Source organism: Pogona vitticeps, chromosome 2, assembly GCF_051106095.1.
Source record: "Pogona vitticeps strain Pit_001003342236 chromosome 2, PviZW2.1, whole genome shotgun sequence".
Taxonomy (NCBI): domain Eukaryota; kingdom Metazoa; phylum Chordata; class Lepidosauria; order Squamata; family Agamidae; genus Pogona; species Pogona vitticeps.
In genome coordinates, this window is record NC_135784.1 from 74436062 (window position 1) to 74460312 (window position 24251).

Here is a 24251-nt window from a genome sequence, read left to right on the forward strand (position 1 = left end):
AGATGAAAACAGCTATATGACTGGACTGACATTTTATGCACAAAGGAGGAGGAACAGCCAACACAATAATTGATGTTATGTTACAGCAGATACAGAATGTGACACTGCAGTGAGGAAATCTGACTGTATGTCCCCAGCCCTGGCCTGCCTACATTGCTTCTCTGTTGCTTCCTGGGCCAGTTTCAAAGTGTTAACTTTAACATATAGTGCCCTTAACAGTTTGGGACTTTGGTACCTGTCAGAGCATCACTCCTGCAGAGCTGCTGGCCATTTTACCTCGTTCTCCCAGGCCTCACTGTTGCATGTGGTCAATGAAGAATTTGACTAGAAGTTGAGCTTTCTCAGTGGTGGCCCCAGCTCTTTGGAATGGCTGCCTTTTGGAGATCCAGAAGGTCTCCTCTCTCGGGAGTTTTAAGGGAAATGCTTAAAATCAAAATTTTCAAGGAAGCCTTTAAGTACATCTTTCACCTCAGTTAGTCCAGTTTGTGACCCATGTGCCACCTTATTGTTGCAGTTGGATGCCATTACTTAGTTTTGTCTGCTTATTTATTTGTCTGCATTTTATTCGGTTGCCAGTTGTTTTTTTTTATTATTATTATTATTATTATTATTATTATTATTATTATTATTATTATTATTATTATTATTATTATTATTATTATTATTATTATTATTATTATTATTATTATTATTATTATTATTATTGTTATTGTTGTTGTTGTTGTTGTTGTTGTTGTTGTTGTTATTGTTATTGTTATTGTTATTGTTATTGTTGTTGTTGTTGTTGTTGTTGTTGTTGTTATTATTATTATTATTATTATTGTGTTGTTATTGTTGTTGTTGTTTTTGGAGTAGGCTGGGGTAGGAGGTAGGGTTTTATTTTGTATTGTAAGACTGTAAGGGACATGGTGGCGCTGCAGGTTAAACCACAGAACCCTCTGTGCTGCAAGGTCAGAAGACCTAAAGTCATAAAATCAAATCCACACAATGGAGTGAGCCCCCGTCGCTTGTCCCAGCTCCCGCCAACCTAGCAGTTCAAAAGCATGCAAAATGCAAAAATGCAAGTAGATAAATAGGTGCCACCATGGTGGGAAGGTAATGGCATTCCGTGTCTAGTCAAACTAGCCACGTGACCACGGAAGATTGTCTTCAGACAAACGCTAGCTCTATGGGTTGGAAAGGGAGATGAGCACCGCCCCCTAGAATCAGACATAACTGAACAAATTGTCAAGTGGAACCTTTACCTTTACCTTAAGACTGCCTAGAGAAGTGTTCTCCATTAGGGGCAGTATATAAATGTTAGAAATAAAAACATAAATAACAAGCCTTATGGTCCCATGAATTTCCATGAAATACATGACTTCTGTGGACAGTCTACAGTTTTACTTATTTTTGCCCTTCCTGCAACACCTCAGGTAAAATCTTTGTGATGTATCTTTGATCTTAATGGAACAGGTTGTAGTGTCTGTGTTCCATCTGGAAAGACATCAAGGCTCACACTCACATTCTGCTTTAATGTGCTGCAATTGGTTATTAAGAATACCATCATCACCATCATCATAACGTGCCATCAAGTCAATTCTGACATGAAACCCCGCTTCAGGATTCTCTAAGTAGAGAATACTCAGAAATTGTTTACCATTCCCTTCTTTTAGGGGCCCTGGGACTATGCAGCTTGCCCAAGATGACACAGGCTGGCTCTTCTCCCAGAAGGCACAGCAAAGAACCAAACTCTGGCTCCACAGCCAGATATCTAAACAACTGAGCTATCCAGCCAACATAAGAATAAAATATGGAAAGCAAATTGAAAAGCTAGCAATGTAATAATTCTATGAAGTTGGAATATTAATGCTAAACAAAGCAAGAGGACACAAAGGCAGGAGTGCTGAGAGATGAAAGGCAGGTATTCAGAAAGAGCAGACATGAGCCCATTAACTTTCCCACTATAGAAGAGATGCCTTTGTCCAGTAGCTTGCAGAAAGCAGCAGGATGACTGAAGATGAAGTGAAAAAGCACACAGCAGTTCTGAAGATGAACTGAAAACACACACAAGAGCTACACAGATATTCAATCTGCCTGACCTTGTCATTATGGTTACCTTGTTTATGCATGTGGTGAGTATATACAAGCTGGGAGGGCATTGTTCTCTGGTTCTGGTGTAGCAGGAAAATGATGATTGCTCTTAACGTGCTTGGAAGCCCAGCTGAGGATGGAAACTATCACCCTGCTTACAAAATTCTATAGAATCGGGCTGAATCTCATGTATGTTTTTTAACAGAGCTGTAGTTTACAACACTATGGAGAAGACAACACAGTGCATCCAATGCAAACAAAAATGAATCATAGGTAGGGGATGGTCAGTCATGCATGCTATCATAATTAGAAAAGGGAACAAATTAAGTATCATTTACAATCTTCTAAACAAAATATAACTGAACAAGTCCCATGTGCAAAAGTCTAAGTATCTGTTTACAGTCAACAGCTATGCTGTTTTCCATTTCCCAACAAATGCACTTATGTGCAAAATCAGCATTGTTTTAACAGTAGAGGGAATTATGTTTGATGCATGTACCTAGGCTCTTGTCATATTGATTTTATTTTCATTATAGTATTATCTCAAGATGGATTGACAGCAAAAAGCCTTTTCTATTGTGAATCACACGTTTCCTACAATACAGCATGCTGTTTCCCTGAGGCTTTCAGAGTAATAGCAAGGTGAACAGTTACACAGCAATGAGGCTCCAAAAGAGAGTAAGTGACACCTAGCTGTGGTGTGAAAATGGCAATCGTGACATGATTGTGAGAATGCTGCAGGCTGAAAGCTAAACCAGGAGCTAAACGAATACTTCTCGGCACAGACATCACTTGGAATCTGGTGACTGTACTGCATTGCTGTAAAGTATGGCAACTTTCCTGGTAGATTTAATAAAAGGAAATGACCTTCCTCTGACATTATAGGCTGTCCTTCTTCAAGCTTGACAGTAGTGGCTGGCTATAAGCATTTCAGTGTGGGATAAACGCGACAAGCTTCTATAAAAGTCAAGCCCCAACATCTGGCAAATCTAGTTTTAATTTACATTGCAGAGATTAGGCAAGTCTAGCACATTATTTCACAGTGTAGTGCTTTCTGTCGAACAGTTTTAGGTAGCCAGGAAATGCAACATGAAATTTATTTTCACAGTGAACAGCAGAATTCTGCAATGGGACTGCTTCTAAGCCATTGTTCTCAATGTTATGAAAACACTGTATACAAAGAAACTAAAATAGCCACTCCTTGCAAGACTGGTGAGTTTTACTCTACCTTTAACAAACAAAATGCTCAAATATGTTTGAGATCAAAATTGCACTAACATGGAGCTGTGACTGTTACACATTATGATGTTGAACCATATGAGTAGCAACTGCCTCTTGGACTCCATGGGACCTACATTGATTTGCAACAGGAGCCAAACTATTAACACTGGATTCTAACCATTTTTCCCTCTCCCTCTTTTCTACACAAACAGGAAGTAAAATATTCCCAGTTCAGTTCCTACAATCAAGAGGAGTGAAACATGGAATATCTGTATCTCCTTCCCTCTTTGGTAACGGTACAGAATAAGCAGGTGATTTTTACTGAGGAAAACAAAAGTTGGGAAAACTTAAGAATGTCTTCTTTCCAACACCACTCTTACCAAGTTTCCAATCCAGATTGCAGGATTTAAGCACATGAAGGAAGGAAGGAAGGAAGGAAGGAAGGAAGGAAGGAAGGAAGGAAGGAAGGAAGGAAGGAAGGAAGGAAGGAAGGAAGGAAGGAAAGGAAGGAAGGAAGGAAGGAAGGAAGGAAGGAAGGAAGGAAAGGAAAGGAAGGAAAGGAAGGAAAGGAAGGAAGGAAAGGAAGGAAGGAAGGAAAGGAAGGAAGGAAGGAAGGAAGGAAGGAAGGAAGGAAGGAAGGAAGGAAGGAAGGAAGGAAGGAAGGAAGGAAGGAAGGAAGGAAGGAAGGAAGGAAGGAAGGAAGGAAGGAAGGAAGAAAGAAAGAAAGAAAGAAAGAAAGAAAGAAAGAAAGAAAGAAAGAAAGAAAGAAAGAAAGAAAGAAAGAAAGAAAGAAAGAAAGAAAGAAAGAAAGAAAGAAAGAAGAGTGGATGATGGGAGAATGCCAGAGAAAACCAAGATGAGACTGACCATCTGAATAGAATAGAATAGCCTTGTCTAAGAAAATTTTGTTAAATCATGTTGAGATGCAGTAAATTTAGCATCAGGAGAATTATGGAGAATTACACAAAATGTACTTTCTCTTCCAGGAAATTTTTCCTTGGTTTATGGTATATGAAACTATATGTTGTGACTGAAAGAGAAATACAGACTGAAAGAGTGAATGATAGCCTGTGTATAGTCCAGAGACCCAGGGTAGATACTTATCATTTTGGGTAGTCCTAGACCCTATTCTTTGCAAATCTCCCATTACTGTAACTCACTCATTACTCTCTGTTTACTCCTTAAATTAACCACGGCACAGGGGACACATACATCTCTCCCTTACTTGCTCTTCAATGCAACAGGGGCTCAAAACTAGAAAGTCGCTAAAAGTGACTTTGCTAATCTGTGAGCCAACATTGCTGCCAGGAGAATGTTAGCACATGAACAGCATGTGGAATAAGTTTCTGGTACTGTTCATATTATCATACTTCAATTTAATAAGACAATAAGTAAATAAGGTTATGCCTACACAGACATTTCCTTTGCTCCTCTTTTTGCAATAGAAACATTCACACAAGAAAGTCTCTGTATAGCCATGATTTCCATTTTTATTTAGACTCTGAAATTAAGGACTAGTTTTTAATATCCAAGATATTAAGTCAATTTCAAACTGTGGTTCTTCTGATTTGTTCTACAGTTGCTGCCCAATAGTTTCTCATAGGCTTCGTCTGAGTTGTTTGAGAGTCCACTAGTACTCTTTTTGTCCATGAAGCTAGTTACATATCTGTATATGTGAAATCTGACCAAAGGTTTTAAGTTTTAATTGATGGGAAACACAGTACAGGGGTGCCTCGCTTAACAAGGATAATCTGTTCCAGCGAAATAGCTGTAGAGCGAAATCCTTGTTAAGCGAAATAAAAAATTCCATTGAAACACATTGAAAACCCATTCAATGCATTCCAATGAGCTGAAAACTCACCGTTCAGTGAAGACCCTCCATAGGGGTGGCCATTTTTGGTGCCTGTAAAGCGAGGAATCCGTCGAAAAACACAGCAGGGAGCCATTTTACACAGAGGGCGGCTATTTTTAAGCTGCCGATCAGTTGTTTTAAAAACATTGTCTAGCGAAAAATCGGTTCCCGAAGCAGGGAACCAATCGTCGGGAAGCGAATTTTGCCTATTAAAACATCGGTCATCGTATAGCGGTTTTGTCATTTAACAAGGCAATTGTTAAGCGAGGCACCACTGTAGAACAAATCTTATCAAATAATATTATTTTGCTGTTGTTTCAGCCCAGGTCACCTTGTGGAATGATATTTATATGTAAATCTATAAAATCACGATTTAAAGTGTTCCTTAATCTTCCAAAGCCATTTTTATGTCTGTTTACTTAAGTATGAGAGAGATCTCATTTTCTGTAATATGTTAAAGCTTGACTTCAATAATATCTGAGATATGACTTTTCCCCTTTACAATTCATAGCAGCCACTAAAAATATAAATTAGCATAATATTAATAGATTACTGAGCTGCAATGGTAATGATTAAATGACCAGTGATATTCAAAATTATGCACTAATTTAACAGTTATAATGAAATTGCTAGTACATACTGTATAAAAATGTCTTCTGTTTTAAATTGATAAGATATGGACTATAATCTAAATGTATAAAATATCATTTTAAATTAATTTTTTATTCTTGCTTCTGAGAACTGCTGCTGGCTATCATATTTATGAAGAACTTATGGCTGTTATAAAAAGCTGTCCTATTCATAATTAAGCAAAGCATTTTTCTATAAAAATGCCTCATATCAACATAAGTGCAAATTTGTTTAGTTGTTAAATCATGTCCGACTCTTCGTGACCCCATGGACCAGAGCACGCCAGGCCCTCCTGTGTTCCACTGCCTCCCAGAGTCTGGTCAAATTCATGTTGGTTGCTTTGATGACACTATCCAGCCATCTTACCCTCTGTCGTCCCCTTCTCCTCTTGCCCTCACACTTTCCCAACATCAAGGTCTTTTCCAGGGAGTCTTCTCTTCTCATGAGATGGCCAATGTATTGGAGCCTCAGCTTCAGGATAAGTGCAAATAAATATTGTCTATTTCTGAAATAAGAAGTAACTAAGACTCTTACTGCCCTTAATCAGGATGTCCAGTGTGAGGCAATGTCAGGATAACCCCATGCAATTTAAGAGTCATATTTATGCCACTGTGCTAAAATAGAAGAAGGGGTACTGCTCTTTCAGTGAGCAAGAACACACAGCCATGCAATTATAATAATTCTTATTCTTTTATAACTTTTTAATAAGAATTAGGTTGGATCTTGCCTTAATAATAATCATGTGCCATCAAGTCAGTTCTGACTTACGGTGACCCATCCCAGAATTTCCAAGGTAAAAGTATTCAGAAGTGGCTTACCGTTCCCTTCCTCTCAGAGGACACTGGGACTGCACAGCTTGCCCAAAGCTATACAGGCTGACTTTTCTCTTAGGAGGCACAGTTGGGCAACTGAACTCACAACATAACTCATGGAGCTTTCCAGTCAGCTGGATCACTGCTTAGTCATGTTTAGAGAAGGTCCATTGAAATCAATGAGACTTAAGTCATAACTAAGCCTTTCTCTTCATTACAATATATTTGTTCTAAACAGGATAGACAGTGTCATCTTAACTAAAAAAAAATCTGCTAAATGTGGTTGTTAGGATTAGGCATAAGCCTCTTTTACTGGAGAAAGGGATTTCAATCCCACTGTGAATATGCTGCACTATGTGAAGTTCTGCCTTGCATGAATATGTCAGATGTGTGTTTAAGCATTCTAAACTTCATTTTATATGGAAATAGATTTTCTGCTATAGTGATGTAATGCTAAGTTGTTGGGGATTTTTTTTTTACTCCATGAGATAAATTATTCAGGTGTATGCTTCAGTGAGTTGGATGCAGATGTAAAGTGCAATCCTAATTGGTTAAACTGGCCAGAGATATGCCAACAGAGTGATGTGCCAGCAGAATCTGTCAGCAAGAAAGCCAAAATAGGGAGCAGAGGAGGAATGGGGTGGGACAGGAGTTGAATTATGCCAGATCCAAATTTCCTCCAGCCCAGGGGCACAGTCATGGTGCCAGGTTTAAAAATAAATAAATAAATCCCAGAATGACTGTAAACTTGCGTAGTCTGGGAGGGATTTGGATTCTGTGTAGCATCAGCTGGCCTTGTGCTGGTTCATATGGCGGTTGGCCAATTTATGCAACCATATTTTATTTATTTATTTATTTATTTATTTATTTATTTATTTATTTATTTATTTATTTATTTATTTATTTATTTATTTATTTATTCATTCATTCATTCATTCATTCATTCATTCATTCATTCATTCATTTATATGCCGCCCATCTAGACATAGTCTACTCTGGGCGGCTCACAACATATACAATAAAAACAATTTAAAATATACACAGTTATTACATAGGTAAAAACAAAGCAATATAAAACATAAATCATAAGAATTATAGAGTTATAGAATTATAGAATTCCAATTCCATAGAATTATAGAGTTGGAGGCCACCCCAAGGATCATTCAGTCCAGCCCCGAACAAAGCAAAAATAAAAAATAAAAAAAATCCATGGATAACAGTTTCTTGAGAGATGGTCAGCTTAATCAACTAGGAATGCACTTCACATTGGCATCCCACTCAAGCATTTATCTCACATAAGAAAAAAAAAAGCACAGTGACTTAACATGACATCACTGTAACAGAGAACATATTTCCATGTAAAATGAAGTTTAGATGCTTATACACACACCAGGCATAATAACGGAAGGCACATTGGCACAGCATATTCACAGTGGAATTGCTGCCACATTGTAGTCCATCTTTATCCCCACTGTGTTTGGAAGGGCTCTTCCCATTGAGACAGGAAACTTGGATTTAGTAGAGACAAGCCATGGGAAGAAACATTTGAGGATGGCAATCCTTTTCCCTCCCCTGAAACCGTCAGCACAACTTCTTACACTTTTCCTGAGAGTTCCCTGATCTCCAGCTCAATTTTTTGAGGCAGAGGAGGCTGTGCAAGAAGCAGAAGAGGGGGGAAAGTAACTTTCCTCCTTCTTCCCACAAAGTGCTTATAATGTTCCACTATGTTCAAGCCACCTTTGTGACTGGAAAAGAGGTTGAACATGTAGTGCTAACTGTCATGAACTCTTTTAAACAATAAAAATAGCACAAATTGATACAGTAGCTATCTTTGTGCAATGATCACTGAGAACCCTCCAGTTGGATCAGTTATTGGTTTAATATAGAGATGAGCACAAAGCACTTCATGCTGGATCACCCTGAGTTGTTGGCATGGCACTCCCTGCACCAGCTCCTCCACTCATCAGCCAGCGTATGCTGCTCATTCTCTCCCAATCGCACAATCTTCCAGTCTCAGCAGGAGCACAGACTTTCCTTCTTCACCTCCTCCTGAAGTTGCCCACTCACAGGCAGTGCTGAGAAATCCCTGCCCTGCCTCAGCATCTGAATGGGCAGCTGCAGGAGGAGGGGAAGTCTGTGCTCTGGAAGATCATGCGATGGGGGAAGGAATGAGCAGTATGTGTTGGCTGATGAGTGGGGGGAGCCGACAAGGGATAGGGAATGACTTAGATGACCCAGCACAAAGTAGTTCATGACCATCTCTATTCTTATCTTCACTTTGAAATAATTAGTTATAAATGCATGGTAAAAAATACATTTCTTGTACACAGGACTGTAACTAGGCCCCATAAGGCACCAAACTTTAGAGGGCAGCAAAATTTATAGATAAATCATCCAGTGAGTTTTAGGAAAATAAATAGCAACACCTCCTGTCCTATTCATTATCCTATTTTGACAGCTTGAACATTTTTCCCCTTTCAGAAACATCACTTTCTCCTCTTTTTTTTTCATAGAGGTCTTATACACATGCCTCACATTTTGGATGAGATACAGTGTCACTTGCTTTGGGTGACAAAATAGCTAGTTACACCTCTGTTTGTATAACACAATCCAGCACATGTCTAGTCTGAAACAAAATGCATGCATTTAAACAGACTTGTTCCTAGGCAAGTATGTATAAGATTTCAGCCTGTAACTAAAGTCTTGTAAAATTTGTTTTGTAATAAAACTTTTTAAACTCAATCAGATTTATTTCTCAGGAGGCATTCATAGGCATTGCACTGTTATCATTAATCCAAAATTTAAACGGACTTAACTATGCCTGTCGTGTCTAATCTTAAAGATCTTTTAAGAAAGAAATATGACGCTTCTTAATATGGGCCAGAACGATACTCTCAGCAAGAGTCTTTGAATTTCTGTTATCATTTAGAATATGTTTCAAAGTCAGAGCTTCATAGAAAACTTACAGTGCTGATTGATCCTGAGAAAATGAGTTTCATAAACTGGAAGCAGTCACATCACCACCTACTGTATGTCTGTAAATCAATCTTGACATGAAACCTGAGGAGAGGAAAAGACACACATGCAAACATTAGTGATAGTGAATGGCAACAAAAAAAGCGAAGTACAATAACGTAAAATAAACGGCAACAACATATAAAACTGAGACAGCGGGGGGGGGCATCACCTGATAAATTCCTAGCCATATATTTATGATCATGAAGATTTGCCCTAATGTCTCAAACAATAATGCCATAAGTACAAGACGATGTTTAGCCTTGCCCATTTTATCATTGCCATTGCTTTGAACTTTCACAACAAGTATGGTTCTCAGGGTACACATGGTATTTTTGCTATAGTTGGAGACTTGAAGTATCACATTATTCAAACACTCATAATTTCAGAAATTATAGCAGAAAATATCTCTAGTATCCACAAAATACATTTGATTTCCCTTCCTCGTTCTGTCTTCCATAAATAAGCACACAAATAGCACAGGGGAACGCTAAAGTATTTTTAGTTTCATGTGAAAACAGTACAATACCTTAATTATTTATTATTACTATTTATAGCACCTGAAGTAGATTTTACAGGAGTTGTGTATCCATTGCAGAAAACATGATCCTTGCATCTCCTCCTTTTCACCTCTAATGTCTAGCAACACAAAACACATGACATGATGCCACCATACTCCATTGGCTGCTATTTGCAAGGAGCAATATAACTTCATATAACAGAGGACTCTCCTTCATGGATTGCTGCCTTGTCGTGGCGAAGGGGCTTGAGTAACTCAGAGAAGCTATGGGCTATGCCATGCAGGGACACCCAAGACGGATAGGACATAGTGGAGAGTTCCGACTAAACGCAATCCACCTGGAGTAGGAAATGGCAAGCCACTCCAGTATCTTTGCCAAGAACGCCCCATGATCAGAAACAAAAGGTTAAAAGATATGACGCTGGAAGATGGGCCCCTCAGGTCGGAAGGCGTCCAACATGCTACTGAGGAAGAGTGAAGGACAAGTACAAGTAGCTCCAGAGCTAATGAAGTGGTTGGGCCAAAGCCGAAAGGACGCTCAGCTGTGGACGTGCCTGGAAGTGAAAGGAAAGTCCAATGCTGTAAAGAAAAATACTGCATAGGAACCTGGAATGTAAGATCTATGAACCTTGGGAAGCTGGAGGTGGTCAAACAGGAGATGGCAAGAATAAACATCGACATCCTGGGCATCAGTGAACTAAAATGGACAGGAATGGGCGAATTCAGCTCAGATGATTATCATATCTACTACTGTGGGCAAGAATCCCGTAGAAGAAATGGAGTAGCCCTCATAGTCAACAAAAGAGTGGGAAAAGCTGTAATGGGATATAATCTCAAAAATGATAGAATGATGTCAATACGAATCCAAGGCAGACCATTCAACATCACAATAATCCAAGTTTATGCACCAACCAGCATTGCTGAGGAGACTGAAATTGAACAATTTTATGAAGATTTACAACACCTTCTAGAACTGACACCAAAGACAGATGTTCTTCTCATTCTAGGGGACTGGAATGCTAAAGTAGGGAGCCAAGAGATAAAAGGAACAACAGGGAAGTTTGGCCTTGGAGTTCAGAACGAAGCAGGACAAAGGCTAATAGAGTTTTGTCAAGAGAATAAGCTGGTCATCACAAACACTCTTTTCCAACAACACAAGAGGCGACTCTACACATGGAAATCACCAGATGGGCAATATCGAAATCAGATTGATTATATTCTCTGCAGCCAAAGATGGAGAAGCTCTATACAGTCAGCAAAAACAAGACCTGGAGCTGACTGCGGTTCTGATCATCAGCTTCTCATAGCAAAATTCAAGCTTAGACTGAAGAGAGTAGGAAAAACCACTGGGCCACTCAGGTATAATCTAAACCAAATCCCCTATGAATACGCAGTGGAAGTAAAGAACAGATTTAAGGAACTAGATTTGGTGGACAGAGTGCCTGAAGAACTTTGGATAGAGGCTCGTAACATTGTCCAGGAGGCAGCAACAAAAACCATCCCAAAGAAAAGGAAATGCAAGAAAGCAAAGTGGCTGTCCAACGAGGCCTTAGAAATAGCAGAGAGGAGAAGGGAAGCAAAATGCAAGGCAGATAGGGAAAGTTACAGAAAATTGAATGCAGACTTCCAGAGAATAGCAAGGAGAGACAAGAGGCCCTTCTTAAATGAACAATGCAAAGAAATAGAGGAAGATAACAGAAAAGGAAAGACCAGAGATCTGTTCAGGAAAATTGGAGATATTAGAGGAACATTTTGCGCAAAGATGAACATGATAAAAGACAAAAATGGGAGGGACCTAACAGAAGCAGAAGATGTCAAGAAGAGGTGGCAAGAATACAAAGAGGAATTATATCAGAAAGATTTGGATATCCCGGACAACCCAGACAATGTAGTTGCTGACCTTGAGCCAGACATCCTGGAGAGCGAAGTCAAGTGGGCCTTAGAAAGCCTGGCTAACAACAAGGCCAGTGGAGGTGATGGCATTCCAGTTGAACTATTTAAAATCTTGAAAGATGATGCTGTTAAGGTGCTACATTCAATATGCCAGCAAGTTTGGAAAACTCAACAGTGGCCAGAGGATTGGAAAAGATCAGTCTACATCCCAATCCCAAAGAAAGGCAGTGCCAAAGAATGCTCCAACTACCGTACAATTGCACTCATTTCACACGCTAGCAAGGTTATGCTCAAAATCCTGCAAGGTAGGCTTCAGCAGTATGTGGACCGAGAACTCCCAGAAGTACAAGCTGGATTCCGAAGAGGCAGAGGAACTCGAGACCAAATTGCTAACTTGCGCTGGATTATTGAGAAAGCCAGAGAGTTCCAGAAAAATATCTACTTCTGCTTCATTGACTATGCAAAAGCCTTTGACTGTGTGGACCACAGCAAACTATGGCAAGTTCTTAAAGAAATGGGAGTGCCTGATCACTTTATCTGTCTCCTGAGAAACCTATATGTGGGACAGGAAGCAACAGTTAGAACTGGTCATGGAACAACTGAGTGGTTCAAAATTGGGAAAGGAGTACGGCAAGGCTGTATATTGTCCCCCAGCTTATTTAACTTATATGCAGAATACATCATGCGGAAGGCTGGACTGGAAGAAACCCAAGCCGGAATTAAGATTGCCGGAAGAAATATCAACAACCTCCGATATGCAGATGATACCACTCTGATGGCAGAAAGTGAGGAGGAATTAAAGAACCTTGTAATGAGAGTGAAAGAGGAGAGTGCAAAAAACGGTCTGAAACTCAACATCAAAAAAACTAAGATCATGGCCACTGGTCCCATCACCTCCTGGGAAATAGAAGGGGAAGATATGGAGGCAGTGTCAAATTTTATCTTCCTGGGCTCCATGATCACTGCAGATGGAGACAGCAGCCCTGAAATTAAAAGACGCCTTCTTCTTGGGAGGAAAGCGATGACAAATCTTGACAGCATCTTGAAAAGCAGAGACATCACCTTGCCAACAAAAGTCCGAATAGTCAAAGCTATGGTTTTTCCTGTTGTGATGTATGGAAGTGAGAGCTGGACCATAAAGAAAGCAGACCGCCGAAGAATTGATGCCTTTGAATTGTGGTGCTGGAGGAGGCTCTTGAGAATCCCCTGGACTGCAAGGAGAACAAACCTATCAATACTAAAGGAAATCAACCCTGGGTGCTCACTGGAAGGACAGATCCTGAAGCTGAGGCTCCAGTACTTTGGCCATCTCATGAGAAGAAAAGAGTCCTTGGAAAAAACCTTGATGTTAGGAAGGTGTGATGGCAAGAGGAGAAGGGGACGACCGAGGATGAGATGGCTGGACAGTGTCTGCGAAGCAATCAACATGAACCTGACACAACTCCGGGAGGCAGTAGAAGACAGAAGGGCCTGGCGTGCTCTGGTCCATGGGGTCACGAAGAGTCGGACACGACTAAACGACTAAACACACACACACATAACAGAGGACATTTCAGATCAATTCCAGTCTCATATCTGAAGCATCAAACCCAATTAGTCACAACAGCACACTGCACAATTTTCCTTTCCCAAGCAGAGGGGTATGTTTGTGTTCTGTTTCTTTGTACAACTGACCACAGAAGGCATAGTATGTTACAATGGGTTTATTCACAGAAGGGGGCAGCATTTGATATGCCAAAGTTTCACCCAGGGCATTAACTGCAGGTCACATTGGCTTCCATGAGCAGAAGAAAAAATTAATATTGTTTGACACGAGGGTCTATGGCCTCTGTGGGGACCTGGGGCTACATATGGGCCACGCTTTGCTTGCCCCAAGTTAAGTAGCTATTACTGGAGGTTGTACAAAGGACACAAGCACACAAGACCTACTGTGCTGAGTCCTCTGGACAAGCATTATATTTACACAGTACCTGGCATGCTGCTGGTAACAAATACTAAGTAGACATGGTAGAAGTAATAATAGCCGCAGTAGCAATCCATATTCTTGAATTAGATTTTCACTGAGCAGATCAACATCTAATAATTTTTCTTAACCAACACACATGACAAAATCAATCAGGTCAGGCAAATTAGTGTGACTCCTCTACCCTTTGCAGGTGGGTGCAATTGCAAGGTGGCTTCCAGATGCTTTGGGTCAAATAGTGTTCTCCTGAAGCTAATTACCCATTAATCAGTGTCTGTTCTCCCCATCAATTAGCAGATTCTACCAAGCTCAAAGGAGAAAGAACTGTCCATCATTCTGCATGAAAGCACAGCATAGACTGGAAAAGGAGGAAGTATGTATCTCCCCATCCATATATATAAAGTTCCCCCAAGCCATACACAAGCTCATTGCTATTCCAGGGTACTTCACCTGAAGTTTTTCTTCCTCCTAAGAAAACTCTTGATTCTTTGCTTAAAAGCATTAAAGTGAAGCTACGTTTCCGTTTCCTTGGGCAATTGTGCAGAATGTATGATCCTACACTGCAGCATATTTGTTTCTCGGTTCAGTCATGGTGTCCTGACTGAATACTCAGTGGATCCATTGGCTTATTATGCCAATCAAGGACATGCCAGTGTATGGGCCTGAGTCTTCAGAGCTGACCCAGTGGCATGCTCTTTCTTAAGAAGGGCCTACTGCTCTCTTCTCAGGTTAGGAGTCTTGTGTTCAGTAGCAGACCTCAAGAGTTTTTGCCATTAGTGGGCTGACAGGGCAAGGAGTGTTAAAACAGAATCCATTTAAACTGCCAGGGAAATTTTTAACGTCTCATCTCTCCTTGTCTTCCTACTTCCCACCTTTCTGCTCTTTTTTCTCATTATATATGTTATAATATCTAAAGTAAATGCTCAATATACTGGAATCACATGAATAACCTAACAAGGAGATATATTTGGGCTACAGATCGGAGTGCAAACAGAGTTTGCATGAAAAAAAATCCCTAATTTTCATATAACGTGCAATTTTCATATAGACAAATGAAACAAATCAGCAAAAAAAGAAAGAAAAACCACTTCTAATATATCTGCAGCTCCCATCTACCCTTGGGAGCCTCATGGTGCGGTGGTTAAATTGCGGTAGTGCAATGAAGACACTGCTCATGTCCTGAGTTCGATTCCCACAGATTCAGATAGTCTGCTCATGCTTGACTCGGTTTCTAAGCCTGGCAATCAGAGTACTAAGCTCACGGGGGAGGGGGGAGGGGCAATATGTAGCCTGTATAATTAAACTGTAAACCACCAAGAGAGAGCTTAAAGAACTATACGGCAGTACATAAACAGCATGCTTTTTGAACACTCTTAAGTCGTGTCAGACTCTTCGTGGCCCCACTATGAGGCTTGTCCGCAACATCCAGATCTTTCTGATATAATTCCTCCATGTATTTTTTCCACCTCTTCTTGATGCCTTCTGCTTCTGTTAGGTTCCTCCCATTTTTGTCCTTTATCATCCTTTATTGTCCATCTTTGTACAAATTGTTCCTTTGATATCTCCAAATTTCTTGAACAGATCTCTGGTTTTTCCCCTTCTATTATTTTCCTCTATTTCTTTGCACTGTTCGTTTAAGAAGGCCATCTTGTCTCTCCTTGCTATTCTTTGGAAGTCTGCATTCAATTTACTGTAACTTTCCTTATCTCCTTTACATTTTGTTTCCTTTCTCTTCTCTGCTATTTGTAAGGCTGCGTTGGACAGCCACTTTGCTTTCTTGCATTTCTTCTTCTTTGAGATGGTTTTTGTTGCTGCCTCCTGTACAGTGGTGCCCCGCTTGATGATTACCTCATTAGACGAGGAAATCGCTTACAATGAGTGTTTTGTGATCGCTATAGCGATCGCAAAACAATGTTTGTATGGGGTTTTTTTTTGTTTAACGACAATCAGTTCCCTGGTTCGGGAACCAATTTTTTGCTTAACGACGATCAAAACAGCTGATCGGCGGGGTTTCAAAATGGCCATCTGCTGTGTTTTAGGACAGGTTCCGGCTATACAGGCACTGGAAAATGGCCGCCCTATGAAGGATCTTCGCTGGACGCTGAGGTATTTCACCCATTGGAACGCATTGAACCGGTTTTCAATGCATTTCAATGGGTTTTTTACTTTCGCTTGATGACGATTTCGTTCTACAGCGATTTTGCTGGAACAGATTATCCTCGTCAAGCAAGGCACCACAACTAAACAATGTTATGAGCCTCCATCCATAGTTCTCTGGTGGCACTCTGGCCACCAAATCTAGTTCCTGAAATCTGTTCTTCACTTCCACTGTGTATTCATAAGGGATTTGGTTTAGATTATACCTGACTAGCCTAGTGGTTTTTCCTACTTTCTTCAGTTTAAGCTTGAGTTTTGCTATAAGAAGCTGATGTTCAGAGCCACAATCAGCTCCAGGTCTTGTTTTTGCTGATGATATAGAGCTTCTCTATCTTTGGCTGCAAAGAACATAATCAATCTGATTTCAGTATTGCCCATCTCGTGATGTCCATGTGTTGAGTCGCCTCTCGTTTTGTTGGAAAAGAGTGTTTGTGATGACCAGCTTGTTGTCTTGACAAAACTCTGTTAGCTTTTGCCCTGCTTCATTTTGAACTCCAAGGCCAAACTTTCATGTTGTTCCTTTTATCTCTTGACTCCCTACTTAAGCATTTCAGTCCCCTATAATGAGAAGAACATCTTTCTTTGGTGTCAGTTCTAGAAGGTGTTGTAACTCTTCTTAGAATTGGTCAATCTTAATAGTGCAATGCTAATTCAAAGAATTTCTTGCTATAGAGGTTAAGATTAGCCCCTTCTGCAGTCAACATGCCCTGCTGTAGACAGTGTTGCTCAATGGACCTGCCCTTGAAGAAGTGCATCCATTTAACTATCTGGGCCTCTACTTTGATGAGAAACTTTCTTGCAAGGAACACCTGAATGCCAAGGTACTGAGTACCAAAACTATTGGGCAGCTGAGAGATTTGTTTTGTTTTGTTTTTAATACTAGAGGAGACCAGCTAATAAAACCTTCTCTTAAGATTTTAATTGCTAAAATTTTGGCTCAAACACTATATTGGACAGAAATATGGGGAGAGAGAGTCAAGCTTCTGCAGAGTAAATTCATGAGGTAGATATTGGGGTTCTGTCCAGGGATTCCTTTGGCTTATCTTTGGACTGAGCAGGGTTTTCCTTCAATTGCTTCCAGAACTGATTTGGCCTGTCTTAGATACTGTCAGAGGTAAAGGTTCCCCTTGATATTTAGTCCAGTCATGTCCGACTCTAGGGCGCAGTGCTCATCCCCGTCTCCAAGCCATAGAGCCAGCGTTTTTGTCCGAAGACAATCTTCCATGGTCACATGGCCAGTGTGACTTAGACACAGAACGCTGTTACCTTCCCACCATGGTGGTATCTATTTATCTACTTGCATTTGTATCCTTTCGAACTGCTAGGTTGGCAGGAAGATACTGGCATAGACAAAATGATTTGAAGGACCATTCCCTTACTAAGTGTTGCTGGCTGGAGCAACTGCAGACTGGAGGCTCTGCACAGCAGTGCCCTGATATGTCTTCTAATGGAAAAGTTTTTCTGTCTCAGTTCTTATGCTCTTAGGAATTAGATCTTTGATTCAGGTGCTACTGCCATTTTGGGCTACAATTCTCTATTTGGTATCCTCAACTTCAAGTTAATCATATAAGGCCATATTATTTTAAGGCACCAACCTTTCCACACCTCCTCAGAGTTTTTTCTGAACTTACATTTTAACGGATGCCTTCTGCATATCTTGAAGGGATAGGAATTCTAGTTATAGAATGTAGTGTGTTTTCTGTCGTAATCAAATTTAAAATATAGTTTATTATTTTGTCCCCTTTATATGGATCCTAGAGAAAGATTCCTGTCACCTATCATCCAGTCATACATTAACTGTACCTATGGTCTTCTTGTAGTTTTCTTGCAATGGATTTGGCCTGTGCATTTTACCACAACAGTTGATGCCAAGATCCGAGGGGCTTCCGCATCTTTGTGGGGAAATGTACAGTGCTTAAACATGTTGGTAGCAGGGGACTTTATAACTGCTCAATGTTCAGGTAAATACATTCTGCATATTATTAGAAGCACCTTTTATTTATTTCTGCTTTTGTAACACTCTCTGGTTCTATCTATCTATCTATCTATCTATCTATCTATCTATCTATCTATCTATCTATCTATCTATCTATCTATCTATCTATCTATCTATCTATCTATCTATCTATCTATCTGTCTGTCTGTCTGTCTGTCTGTCTGTCTGTCTTTTAAATGAGCATTGCAAACACAAACTTTACAAAATGTTACACACATGCACACAGACACACACACACACACACACACACACACACACACACACACATACATATAACAAAACAACAATAGTGATATAACAAACTGGATGCTACAATTTGTACACCTCAAGTTTTTTTCACTAGCACCAGATTGGGAATTGCTTTAAGAAATAAAACATTCAAATATATCTTTGAAGTCAAATGAGGACACAGTCTCAGGTATATTTATTAACCAAATTAGGATATCCACGACATAAAGAAATCAGCTCCAAGTATATAGTCTCTAAAAACCTAAAATAAAGTAAAAAGGCAAACACATAAGATCACTACAGTACATGGATTCTCCCTCCCAGTGCCCCTCCTGCTCAAATATAAATGAAATTCTACTACCTAAACCAAGGTGTCCTTGCCACTCACCAGGAGAACAGAACCTCCTCCCTCTTCAGCTCTCTGCTCTTTCTTAATTGAAATCTTGGATCACAACCTATTCCTTGAATTTCCACACCCATTCAATCAAATAGTCCATGAGGATTACACTTAGACTTGTGAAACTTACATTAATTCTAGGAATTTAAATTGGCCTATGCAAATTCTAGACAAATTAGTTTCTTGATCCCATGCTCTCGATCTTTTATCTAGTAGTGCCTCACCACCAGGTCTAGTTTTTGCTCAAGCGCTTCAGCTCTGCCCTTATGGGTCTTCAAGTTACTTCTGACATATGTTAATCCTGTCCCTTAATGACTTCTAAAAAGATCCTATCATTAACAGTACTGCTCAGGTCTTGCAAGCTAAAGTGTGTGGTTTCCTTTATTGGGTCTATCTTAGATCTTTCTTTTTTTTTCCTATTTCTACTTTTGTAGTGTTATAGTTTTCTCCAGGGAGGGTTATCGTCTCATTGCAAGTACAATCCTCTGTCCTTGGCATTCTTATTTTCATTCAGTTTCCAAGAATTTTAAAGCTTGTAACCTCAGTCTGCTGTTTTTATTCAAATCAAGTTAAACCACAGGTACCACTGTGATTCGTCTTGAACTAGTTTTGCCTTTAGTGGCACAATATGCAATGACATGAGTGCCCATGGCTATAATGGCATACGGCCAGCTCTGAAAACTAATTTAATTAAACCACGTCTGCCTAAACCACCATGTCTGCCTACCTGCGTGCCTGCCTGATTGCTTTACTATGGCACACAATGTCTTGTTAGCTTGGTGCCCAGATGTGGAAGTCTACTGGCTTTTCTTCCCTTTACAGACTCTTGGCATTTTTAGTTGAGCATCAAGGTCTCCCTGCTTTCTTGTGCCTGTCCTAAAAGCTGCTGCCATAGGCTTGTCACTCAGATCCATTCATCAGCTATATATAGGGCTCCCTTATTCTCACCCCATTGGCCTATTAATTTCAATAGAAGTCAGGGAGTGCCTGCAAATCCTTTTAACTGCATATAAAACAGAGATTCTTCTGCTATTTGTCTGTGTAAAATATAGTGGGACTGCTTGGCAGTGCCGGAAAAGATCATGACAACGGGATGGAAAATACAGGTGAATGGCTGGGTATCCCATTGAAAATAATGGGAATAAAAATGAAAAGTAAAGATGAAAATTGGGAAAATGTCATGAACGAACAGCTGCTGTTCTTTACAAATGATAACAACACAAATGATAGCAACACAGATTTTGCAACCAGTATTCACAGTTCTTCTAAGAATTTGAATCCTTCTTTAAATTTGCATAATGGCGTCGTTCTACAGTAACTATAATGTTCCTTCTATTGCTATTTTGTTCATTTTTTTAAAAAAATAGTACGGTAATGTTTGTTTTTACTTTTTTTCTCAAGCTGGCATGGGAATGGCAATCGGCAAATAAAGCATAGGATATAAGTTTTTAAAAGAGTAACAGATACAAATAGAATGGAGATGAGGCATATAAATATTGAATAATAAAGCAACTGGAGATGCTAGTGAACGTTGCCAAGTCTGAACCTTTGTAAGTTTTGTTTCTGTTATTGATGTACTAATTGGATTTATGCAGTCTGCTTCCCACTGATGCATTTTAAAATCAAATCTGATGGTAACCCAAAAAGGTTCAGTGCCATTAAGTTTTCAAAGTTCTGCTCCTGAAGCACGTTGAGGACATTATCAGCCTAAACCAGCCCCTGGAGATATCAGTATGTTCTTTGTAATTCCTATTGCAAATAGGAGCCCAGTCAAATCCCAAGTGCCCTCCTCAGTACTTGCCTTCTTCCAGGAAAGAAGAAAGCAGATAAATCAATACTTGATTTCGTTTTTATTGGTGATACCAATGTCAATCAACGGTGAGAACATCTGGCAGTTGCCACCACATCATGCATCAGCTCATTTAGTTGGTCAGCACCGTGCAGAAGGAAGGAAGGAACTGCTGTTTCACTCTTCACTTCCCAAAAAACAAGCACAAATCCACTACAAAGGAACTCACTTATAGGTTCTTTTTTTCTCCCCAAGTATTTTAAATATGGCTTTCAGTTTTACTTAACGGTATACTAAAAATAGAACAGACCACACTGTATTATATTATTCACAGTCAGATGAATCTGTGATCCAGTGAACATTACTGACAGTTAGATATTCTCTTGAAATGCATCATACTTTTAAGAGGAATGGTAATCAAACATTCATTGCCAAAGCCCACCACAAGGTGGCAAGATTGTAAAAATAAAGATTAAAATATGATTAAAAGCATATTCAGATAATGGCATTCACAGGGCTATTTGAACTCTAAAGTATCATAATACCAGCATACTGCTCTAGAAGATACATGCATACAATTGGTATACTGGTAACAGTTGTTTCAGCCTTACATGACGCCAATGTATGCAGCCATGAAGCCAACAGTGAAATTTAGCTTCCGTAAGAGGACAAAATGCTTGGAATGTGGTGTGTGGTAGCTGCCTGAACAAGCCTCCTTCACTCAACAGGCTGTAGTTGAGTGAAGGAGGCTTTCAGGCATCTCCTGCACCCTATTGGCTGATCCTTCTGCTCCAGAAGCACCATTGGATTGCTTCTGACACAAAGAGGTTCTAGACCATGTACTCATGACAGTAGTGGGAACAGCCACCTTTATAAGTGAACAGCAACCATATAATTTTACTCAATGGTTCTTCTGGACCAGGGGAGCAAAACCTACATGGTGTAAGCTGCATACAATAACTCTAAGCCTGATATGCAATCCTCCCACCAAGAGAGTAACTGGAATTGGTATCATTCTGCTCATCATGGTGGTGTTCAAGCAGTGATCTTTGATGAGATCTAAAGGATCCTTCCTGCCCACGGTGAACTGGAAGCAGGTGGGATTGCTGCTTCTGCAACAATAATGGCAAGGTGTGTATGTGTGTGTCTCAGTGAACCAATACTAAGGGATGGAACACAAGGACTGGAAGAGCACACACTGGTGGCACTTTTATTCAACCAGTCAATTATTCATCAGATCCAATTGAGTGACTGGCATTACTTGTTGCTAATTCATTACTTTCTATATTTCAGCATTACTGATGATTTTGTTTCTTTGTTTTAAAGCATATACACTTTATACAGGGGTTTTTAAACAACAGTTTAAATTTATATTCAAATGAAATGAAAGGAGCACATCCACCAAAACCATAATAAAATAGCCGAATGCTACCAGCATCACCAAAGAGCTTGTACTGTAAGGTTTAATGGATCATTTAGTTTCTCTTCCTGCTATGCAGTAGACGGTTGTTCAAGACCTGAAGCAGAAGACATTCAGGTGCAGACTGCAGATGGTGTCTTCAGCGAGGGCAGCAGCCAGTGTCACTTCTTCTTTTCTCTCTTCTTTCTCAATTCATGTCTATTATCCGGGGCACTTCCATCCTGCCTCTCTTAGATCACAAAGTCAAGGGACTTTGCATGGGACTCCCAAGCAGTCTCCAAACCTGTCCCAACCCAGAAACTGCTTAGCTTCTGAAAAGTGGCGGCATCATGAGCTTTAGTCAGGGTTAGGCAAGGTGTGGCCCTTCAGACAATGAGGGACTCGAAACTCCCCTTATTTACCACTGCCCGTGCTGACTGGGGTTGATGGGAAACATAATCCAGCAACATTTGGAAGTTCATGGGTTCTCCCTCCTCCAAAGGGTCTTGCCACATTGGCTCTTCTTTGTCCTATTACTTGGTCTAGAGGGGCGGGGTAAAAATCAAATAAATAAATAAATAAATAAATAAATAAATTTTGATGTGTGCTAATGCTGAGTGTGCACAACTATGTAATTAAAGTACATCACCCTTGCCTCCAGATTACAGTGGTGCCTCACTAGACAGTTACCCCACATGACAGTTTTTCGCTAGACATTGGCTTTTTGCGATCGCTATAGCAATTCGCAAAACAGTGGTTCTTATGGGGGAATTTTGCTGGACAATGTTTGGTCCCTGCTTCGCAAACCGATTTTCGCTAGACGACGATTTTGTCAGCTCCCTCCGCGCTCGCAAACAGGTGTTTTCGGGACCTAAGCTTAGGAAGACAGTGATTTAAACAGCTGATTGGCAGTTCGCAAAGCGGCTTTCCTATGGCCGATCTTTGCTAGACAACGACGATTCTTCCGCATTGGAACACATTAAACAGGTTTCAATGCATTCCAATGGGGAAAGGCTTTTCACTAGACAATCATTGTCTAGCGAGGCACCACTGTAGTTGGAACTATGCGGCCACCAGCACAGTGTGGTCCTAAGATCTAACTACCTTGACACACAATTATCCCCCTTCCACCTAATGTGATGTAGTAGACTGAGTGACAGATGTGCTCAGCCATAGAAACTTGTGCGTGAGAAAGAGAGAGAGAGAGAGAGAGAGAGAGAGAGAGAGAGAGAGAGAGAGAGAGGTAAAACCACTTCTTAAATATCTCACTTGACAGCACATAACAACTTGTGTTATGTTGTCAATAAATCCTCCTCCTGCATCACTGCATACTACATGATAACAAGCCTTGTGATGCAGTAGTCCAAGTACAGTACTGCAGTCAAGACTATGCTCATGGTCTGGGTTCATTCCCAGTGGGCTCTAGTAGCTGTCTCAACGTTGACTAAGCTTTCCATCCTTCTAAGGTTGGTAAATTGAATATTCAGCTTGCTGTGGGGAAAATGTGTAGCCTGCACAATTAAATTCTAAATTGCCATAGAGTACATTAAGTGCTATGGGTGGTATATAAGTAACACACTTTGATTTTGTGTTGCTTTTGTTTTGCTTTGATAAGCACAGGTTACATGGAACAATTTGGCATTCTACTTATATTCATTGTCCTGAATCAGCTCAGAATGGCAAACATTCCTTCTATTGGAAAAACTGTACAGTTAATGAGCATTCTTATTCAGGTGGGAAGTATAAGCCAACAACATTTGGAAAGACTCATGCCTGCCTATATAGGCTCTTCACAGGAACAAGAATCCTTGAAAATATGTACAGTAGTTCTGTTCATGTATAGATCCTCTAGATAAGGACCATACTCATCTTCTAGCCCAGTGCTATAACCATGAAGAGTGTGATGAGAGAGTAGGTGGAGTTATATGTTGCACTCTCAGTATATTCACTGTGCCAGGTTTAATAATGCCAAAATAAAGTTTTAAATGGTTGTCGTATTTTTGGGAGCTGTTTGGCCATGTTCCAGAACATGTTAAAGAAGGCGTGTATCCATGTTCAAGAGGTGACTCTATACATAGTCATCACCAGATGGGTAATGCCGAAATCAGATTGATTATGTTCACCACAGCCAAAGATGGAGAAGCTCTATACAGAGAGCAAAAACAAGACCTGGAGCTGATTGTGGCTCTGATCATCAGCTTCTTATAGCAAAACTCAAGCTTAAACTGAAGAAATTAGGAGAAACTGCTGTGCTAGTCAGGTATAATCTAAATCAAATCCCTTATGAATACACAGTGGAAGTGAAG

The 24251-nt window shown here is 40.1% G+C and overlaps 1 protein-coding gene across 10 annotated transcripts in view; it reads right to left on the minus strand.

Moving 5' to 3' along the window:
* The window catches only part of ATP2B2 (ATPase plasma membrane Ca2+ transporting 2), a 522267-nt gene that overhangs the window by 272248 nt on the left and 225768 nt on the right, over window positions 1-24251 (minus strand). For all 10 annotated transcript variants that reach the window (XM_078385427.1, XM_078385423.1, XM_078385436.1 and 7 more), the window contains one exon: window positions 9555-9648. The gene's annotated coding sequence lies outside the window, so the exon portion shown is untranslated. The remainder of the gene's footprint in view (window positions 1-9554; window positions 9649-24251) is intronic.